The sequence below is a fragment of the Solanum tuberosum genome, unplaced genomic scaffold, assembly GCF_000226075.1.
Source record: "Solanum tuberosum cultivar DM 1-3 516 R44 unplaced genomic scaffold, SolTub_3.0 scf00567, whole genome shotgun sequence".
Classification (NCBI taxonomy): Eukaryota; Viridiplantae; Streptophyta; class Magnoliopsida; order Solanales; family Solanaceae; genus Solanum; species Solanum tuberosum.
In genome coordinates, this window is record NW_006239487.1 from 81,523 (window position 1) to 89,368 (window position 7,846).

The 7,846-nt window shown below is 37.3% G+C and overlaps 1 pseudogene; it reads left to right on the plus strand.

Moving 5' to 3' along the window:
* Positions 1 to 5,011: 5,011 nt before the first annotated feature.
* On the plus strand, positions 5,012 to 6,850 carry LOC102591438 (serine/threonine-protein kinase RUNKEL-like; annotated as a pseudogene).
* The last annotated feature ends 996 nt before the right edge of the window (positions 6,851 to 7,846 follow it).

Here is a 7,846-nt window from a genome sequence, read left to right on the forward strand (position 1 = left end):
CAAATTATCCTTAGCTGGTCCGCGACGCGGCTCCATTACGGAGTCTTCTGTTTTGCGAAGAACATTATTTCCCAGAAAAATAGATTATTTGAGACTCTCCGCAACGTGGCTACATCACGGAGCTCCTTTATTTTTGAGGAAAAAATTAATTCTTGTCGAATCCAAAATTCCTGGCCTACCTCGCGATGCGTGCACATTACAGAGTGTTCTGCCTCACCCTAGAAAATTTAATTTCTAGCGAGGTAAAATTTGTGACCTGCTCCGCGACATGCTATGGCTGCGCATTCTTGATCTCTGCACATTTTACGAACAACAGCCATTAACACACACACGATGGGTTGCCTCCCATCCAGCAAGGATCCAATGGATCCCAATGATCTCTTGATATGCCCACACTAGACACATCTGCACCAATTCTTGTACTTCAGCATCCCAATAAATATCATGCCCCACTAACACACGCTCCAGAGGGTCCTTGGATGCAATATAATGAGCTTCTGCTGCAAGATCTATTACTGTTATGGCAGACAACTCTTCATACACGGCCGACAGTTTCAACGCCTTATATACATCAAGCACTTCCACTTTGTCAATTGACCGGCTACTACATCTATCATAGCATGCCTTGTGGCCAAGAAAGGTCTTCCAAGGATGAAAGGAACCTCAGGATCTGGCTCAAAGTTCAACATCACAAAATCTACCGAAAATATCAAAGATCCCACCTGGACCCAAGACATCCCCCACAACCCTCGCGCATGGATGCTTTGCCCTATGATGATTTGAACCGTAATGCTGCCCAGATCTTTCAGTTTGGGAGGCAACTTATTTTGGATTCTAGAGCTACACTCTTCAGTAAGTGCCACTGTTTCATATTATCAGTCTCCTCTTATTTGTCACAATCTCCTTCACATACTTGACATATATACCCTACAAAACATCTACTAGAAGCAAGTTAATGTGAACTTGTTTTAATAGAGAGAGAAACTTACCAAAACATCCATCCTCATTCTGTTTTTTAAACTTATGAGGAAATGGAGGAGGCAATTTTGCTATTGGGGTACTCTATCTTCTTGTACAACAGTCTCACTCTCCTTGGGCTCACTCTCTTTAACTATAGATTCAACACTTCTCTTCTTTGGAGCCAACTCCTCCAATAACAACCCACTACGCGTACCTACCGCATTCACTTGTTGCCTGGGTTGGGATCAGTATTTCCCAGCAAACCCCCTTGACGATGTGAGTCATCTTTGCCTTCTTCGGTAATGAACAATTTTTTCCGGTTCAGCGAGAGGCTCTACCAAGTCATAGTTGTCTTACAGTTTGAAGTTTCAACACAACCTGCAAAATGAATAGCTAAAATCAAGTTGTCAACACTTGCTCAATAACTTCAGAAATTAGATAAATCAAATACTTTCTAATTCTAAAGTCCCCGGCAGCGGCGCCAAAAACTTGTTGCGCCCAATCGCACACGCAAGTGTATGTGATCGTGCAAGTATTAAAGTGGCTCTTTTTAAGAGGCGGGTATCGTACCCACAGGGACTCAAGATTAGATTAATTCAATTTTTCCAATACTTTCAATTTGTAACAAGTGTTATGAAGAATAGTGAATTGGATTTTTATATAATTTATATTCTATTTATAAGCTTAAGGATTCATGCATATTATTTTGTAGAATGGATGATCAAAGGGTTAATTATATGATTATTGCCTTCTGACCTCTAATTGCCTACGATAATTGGCAGCCTAATTACATAGTTGAGCGGGGATAGGCTGAACCAATTATCGAGCATTATGATTTCGTCATGTCTACTTACCGAGCAAGGTTTCTAGGTATCCCTATTCTAGATACAAATCAATTCTAAATCTAAGAGTAAATCATGTTCCTTTTGCCCCACATTCTATCATCTTATCCCTCCCGAGTTCAATTTAGACAAGATATTTATTTTTGTGGTGATCAAGCACGAAATACTAAAACAAGAGCAAAAGATTGATTCATGTGATAATTAATTTTCATCCATTAAACTCAATAAAACAGAATCATCCAATAGCCACAGGCCTAGAACTAGGGAAATTAGCTACTCCTATCAAGATTCTCAATTACGCAATGTTTAAATAACATAAAGAGATTCAATAGAAAATAGTTTATGAATGAACCCTAAATGCAAATGAAAAAGCTCCCAAAGTCGTCGTTCTTCAAAACCCAGAAAAAAGAATAATGATAAAATAAAAATTTGAGTCTCTTTATATTTAGTCGAAACCGGCCAAATTTGGCACCAGGGTCCGCGACGCGGAGAGCCTTCAAGAATCCCAATCCTGGCAATCATCTCTTCTCCAAGACGCATGCACAATAGGGAGTGTTCTGTCTCCAACTCCCAAAGAAAGGTTCTCACTCTTTGGACTAACTTGTTTCTTGTGCCAGCAAAATGATGTGAAGAAATAGGTTTCTTTTTTTATTTGTATTTAAAGAGTAGTCAAAATGACCACAGTTTATTGTAGTTGGTAATGTCACAACTTGCATCTGCATCATTTAATCTCAAATTTTAAGGATGGTAAGCTTCCTGAAGATTCAATACATCATCTTGCATGTGGCCTTGTTAGAGCTCTTTTGTTAGGAACTTTAGCCTTCATTGTTCTTTGTAACACTTGTTCTTTTGGGCATGAATTACTTTTTTGGTGTTGTTTCTACTATACGAGATACTTGCATTAAAAGGGTATTTACTGTGACTTAAAGCCATCAAACATCATGTTGGATGAAAATGGAATCACGAAGATAGTATGGTGATCTTTATGTTGTGACTTTTCCACATCATGACTCGTGCTTTTTACCAATTATATGACGTTGAAGTTCCATTTGTTTCCTGGCAGCTGTGTGATTTTGGATTAGCAAGAAAATTGAGTGATTTATTAAAGACACCTTCCTCCCACGTAGTTCACCTCTGTCTCCCCTTCTTTTTGCCCTAAAATGAACAAGTTAAATTTGATTCGTTAGCTGTTAAAATGTTCAATGCTACTTGTATTTTGAAAAGGAAGTAAGATTTTGAACCATCTTGATTGATTTGCAGGCCATGTGTGGTGAGTTGTTGAATAATGCCTTGTGTTTGCTTTTGTCACCTAGAACTTGCCCGGCTGGTCTTGAAATGTTGGTCTTGATCTAGTTTTGTTGGAGAAATGATCTTAGGCTTTCTTTGATGTTCTTGAACTACTTTGCCTGAAAATCCCACCTTTGCACTAAATATATCGTTAGTTGCCTCCTTTGAGCCTAATCCTTTTTATTGGCAACCATATTACAAGCCTTATCCTTTTTGAAAAAGTAACCCTCTTTTGAACCCTTCCCTCCTTGAACTTGAGGATGTGAAAGTTGAGGCTAAAAGCCTAAGTTGGGGGTGTTATGGGAAATTCATTGAAGGAATGCTTACCACATGAGGGCTTGATATAAAAAAAAGAAACAAAAAAGAAATGAGAAATTGAAGGATGGATGGAAAGTCTTAAAGAAAATTTTTTTTTGAAAAAGAATGAAAGAAAATGAATAAATGAGACTTGAATCCTCCAAAAGTTGAAATGGTTGCATGTGGGGAATCTAGAGTGGTAAGAAGAAAAGAAAAATGAAAAATAGTGTGGAATGTGCATGGGTTTGAAAAGTAAAGAAAAGTGGAGAAAGTTGGAAATGATTTGTTGTGTATCGTTCAAGGAGGGTGTAGTCACTTATATCTAAATAACATCCTTACCTTTCCTAAGCTTAACAAAGTCCTTTGAGATTTCTAACCAAATGGAGTTGAGTCAATTTGTGTGACATTTGTGTGCATGAGATGATTCTTTGTGAGTGTGAGTGTTGAATCTTTGTCCCTTGTCTTGTTTATATGTGTGTGGGGTTTTGGGACACTTCTTTCTTGTGAGGGCATGTAAGTTGAAAAAGTGGTGATTTTGAAAATTCCTAATTGAGTCAAGTAAGCATGTCCAAGAGTTAATGAATTGAGTCATTTCTTGAGTTTGAGTTGATGTCACTTAAATGATTCTAGATTTTTAAAAATGTTTCATAAGAATGAGAGGATTTCTTTTGTGAAAAGTTTGCATGTGGAATATTTGCTAGTACCAACCAAAGCCATTACCTTTGTCATTGTGCTTAATTGAGAGAAGGAAATTGATTTGTGGTGTGTCTTGAAATAAGAGCCTCTTGTGTTTTTGATTTTCTTTACTTTGAGGACAAACAAAGTTTCTAAGTTGGGGGTGATGATGAGTGGTGGATTTCACCTCATTTGGGAATTTTTTCGTAGTTATTTTGGCTTGAATGGTGGATTTCACCTCATTTGAGGCTCTTTTCGTAGTTATTTTGGCTTGCTTTAGTTTTGAATTGATGCTTTTAATGTGGTTTTTTTTTCTTCATATTTGCATGAAAATGAAATGGAGAGTTTGATTTTAGGATATTTGAAGAAACCAAGTGAACTTGAGGCAAAAAGAGGTCAAGAGATTTCTGGCAGGGAAAGGGAATAATTTACTGTGACTTAAAGCCACCAAACATCCTGTTGGATGAAAGTGGAATGGCGAAGGTATGGTGATCTTTATGTTGTGACTTTTCAACATCATGAGGTGTGCTTTTGACCAATTATATGACGTTGTAGTTCCATTTGTTTTCCTCGCAGCTGTGTGATTTTGGATTAGCAAGAAAATTGAGTGATATATTAAAGACACCTTCCTCCCATGTAGTTCACCTATCTCTCCCCTCCTTTTTGCCCTGAAATGAACATAGGAAAAGTAAATTGGTGGCATAACTGTTTGGAAGTGCTTTTGACCAATTATATGACGTTGAAGTTTCAATCATGCTTCCTTTTCCACTTCCAGTTCTCACAAAATAAGATTTCTCTGATATTTCAAAACCATCTACGAACCTTTCAGATATTCTTTGGCATCCATCTTATCTCTCAGGAATCTGTAATGCTTAGCAGAATATTAGTTAACGGTTCAGACGCAATTCCTTTACTTATGTGATGCACCTTAACTGTCTGATTTTGTCAATATGTCAAATGAGCAATTAGACTCTTTTAATAGTAGAATCATCTGTATTGTTAGTGGGAATACTCCCTCAGGAGAGAAGCAAAATGTGATCAGACACTTTGAGCTTTTGAGCAGCAATTCTGATGCAGCCAACATCTTGACCAATGGGTCTATCGTGTTGGTTCTAGTCAAAATGCTTCATCACTCCATGGTTTTTCTGCTACGTGATCAACTTGTTTCACTTATTGGCTTGTTGATTCATCACTCTACTTTTATAGGGGATGAGCTGGCAATTCTAGAATATTAGGTGCAATAACTGATTGTCTGAGAGACAGGCAAGAGAATTTGAGAAGGTTTTCCATGGTTTCTTTGTGCGAATTACTATTTTATATATCTACTCAAAATGAGCATGTTCGGGATAATAAACCATTGGAGTCTCCATCTAAGGACAGCCGACCCTCATCCTGTTGGCAGGTATCTTTGTTGCTGCAACTTATTATTGGTGCGGCTTGTCAAGTTTATTACTCCCTCCATTTTTATTTTTGTCTTGTTTTGACTTTGCGTGGAGTTTAAGTAAGGAAGACTTTTGAATATTGTGAACTTAGATTTATAAATTGTGAAACCGAGGGGGTGTTATATTTTTAAAAATTCCTCTCCACGATATCTCACTAAGCTATACTGCAATGAGGTTTTAAGTATTAAGTGTTCTATGAGCAAATTATTTAAAAGCATAGACACTGTCAGAAACACAATTGAAGCACCAATGCAGCTCTTATGAGACACAATGCAAGTTGTCACTAGGATATAAATGGTATACTTATTAATGGGCTAAAAACCAATTTTCTTTTAATTAGTGATAATTATACAGTCACGTATACTGTCTAACATGCAAGTGTATATAATGATTAACTTGTAGTAAATCATGTCCTAGAAATCAGCACGGGACATATTTCTAACATGAAGAATAAGATGGATTACAAATGACAACTTAGACTTCAATTTTTCCCTGTTAGCTATCTGTCCCGCATCACGAAATACTGTAGAAGCTATACATACATACAAGATTCTACAAATTTTTCTCTGTATTTTACTGGATGAACTAATAAGCTTGCAATTCCCTTGTAATGCAACACTGTATGGTAGTAAAATGAACAAGTGTATTAAGAGTAACACAACGCTATATTTACATATTGCAAAGCCTCACATTCTGTTTTAACATTCCTTTCTGAAAATGTTAATGTTGTAGGTTACAAGCCCAATAATTTCATTGGTTTCATCACTTTTACGAAACAGAGAGGATGATATTACTATACTTAATGCTCTGAGGACAATTGGAAATATCTCCAGTCAAAGAGGGTACTGGTCAGCTCAATTCACCAGCCAAGATGTTATTGCTAACCTTCGCTATATATTTAGGGCTTCTGGAAAGCAGGAGAGCATGTGGCTGACAGCAGGGTCTTGCTTGGCTCATCTTGTTCGTTTTAGCCCTTCTAGTATTCCACGAGTCATGGAAAACTTTCATTCAAGGATGTGATTTCAAGTCTGGTCAAATAATTCAAGAGAGTAACAAAGCTGCTTAAACATTCTGAACATGACCCTCCTTGAAAGTCATGCACTTCCAAGTGTTGGAAGGTACTTTCTTGCCTTGGTCGAATACAAGAATCTTTTTCTGAATCTGTTGACTCTAATTGAGCAGGGAAGTGAAGTTTTGAAGGGAAAGGCACTCATATTTGTGGTTCTACTTTGTATGAATGGGAAGAGGTGGCTGCCACTAGATGCACTTGGGATGGTTGTCGCATCAACTGTACCAAGTTTGCTTGAGTGTATATCTGGGGAGATTCAGCAACTGAAGGGTGATTAACGCCGTGGGCAGATATTTAGCATCACAAGTCGAAATTCTTCTAATAATAGTATGCATTTATTTCCTGTTGTTCTCCATCTTCTTGGGTGCCCTTCACTGAAAAGAAGGGTTGCTAGTCATCAGGTTCTGCAACAGTTGGCAAATCTGCTTAAACTGGTAGAGTTTCCTTTCCAGATATCTGATGATATCCTCATTACATTTTCTAATAGAAACATATTTGACCATGAAATTTAAGGATTCTTTTTGTTGTTGTTGATAAAGTTAATTAAAGTTTAAGAAATCAGTTGATTGACAAGTCTATATCTGAATATCTTTAGTTTGTTATAGCGTATTGAACGTAAATAATGTTTGATGCCTTGTTTCTCTTTGAACATGTCAAGTGTCCTTTTGATAATTTGCTTATAACTTTCCTACTTAACCAGCTTAGCGAAGAAGGTGTACTTCATACAAAATGTTGAAGGTGCAGGGTTAGCTTCATTCGATTGTTGAATTTGTTTTAGAGAAATCAACACAATGGATCTTCACGTTGAAAAACGACAAGTTTAATTTTATTTGGTTGTTTTTGGTGGTGAAATTTGTTGTCCCACCACTCGTTCTAGAAACATATATGCCATCGTGCGCCTTCGATAATCTAATATTCTTGACCCTATAGATTTTCATGGTTATCGCATGCATACTACTGCATCTTCATCTTTATATTCGTAAATTTCTGGCACATCACACAGTGTTCTAACTAAATTATTCCAATATCTTGTAGAAGAATGCACAAACAATTGCTGAATATTTATCTTCCCATCCACAAGTGAAGAAGGTCAATTATGCAGGTCTTGCTGACCATCTAGGGAGGTCTTTGCACTTCTTTTAGGTATTCAAACAAGTGATTTTTTTGGGACTTTGAACTAAGGTGCTGGTTGTCAGTATCCTGCCACCATGAAGCTCTTCCTTGAAACTTACTGTTTAAATGTTGATCAGTTTGCAGGCTATGGGTGCAGGATC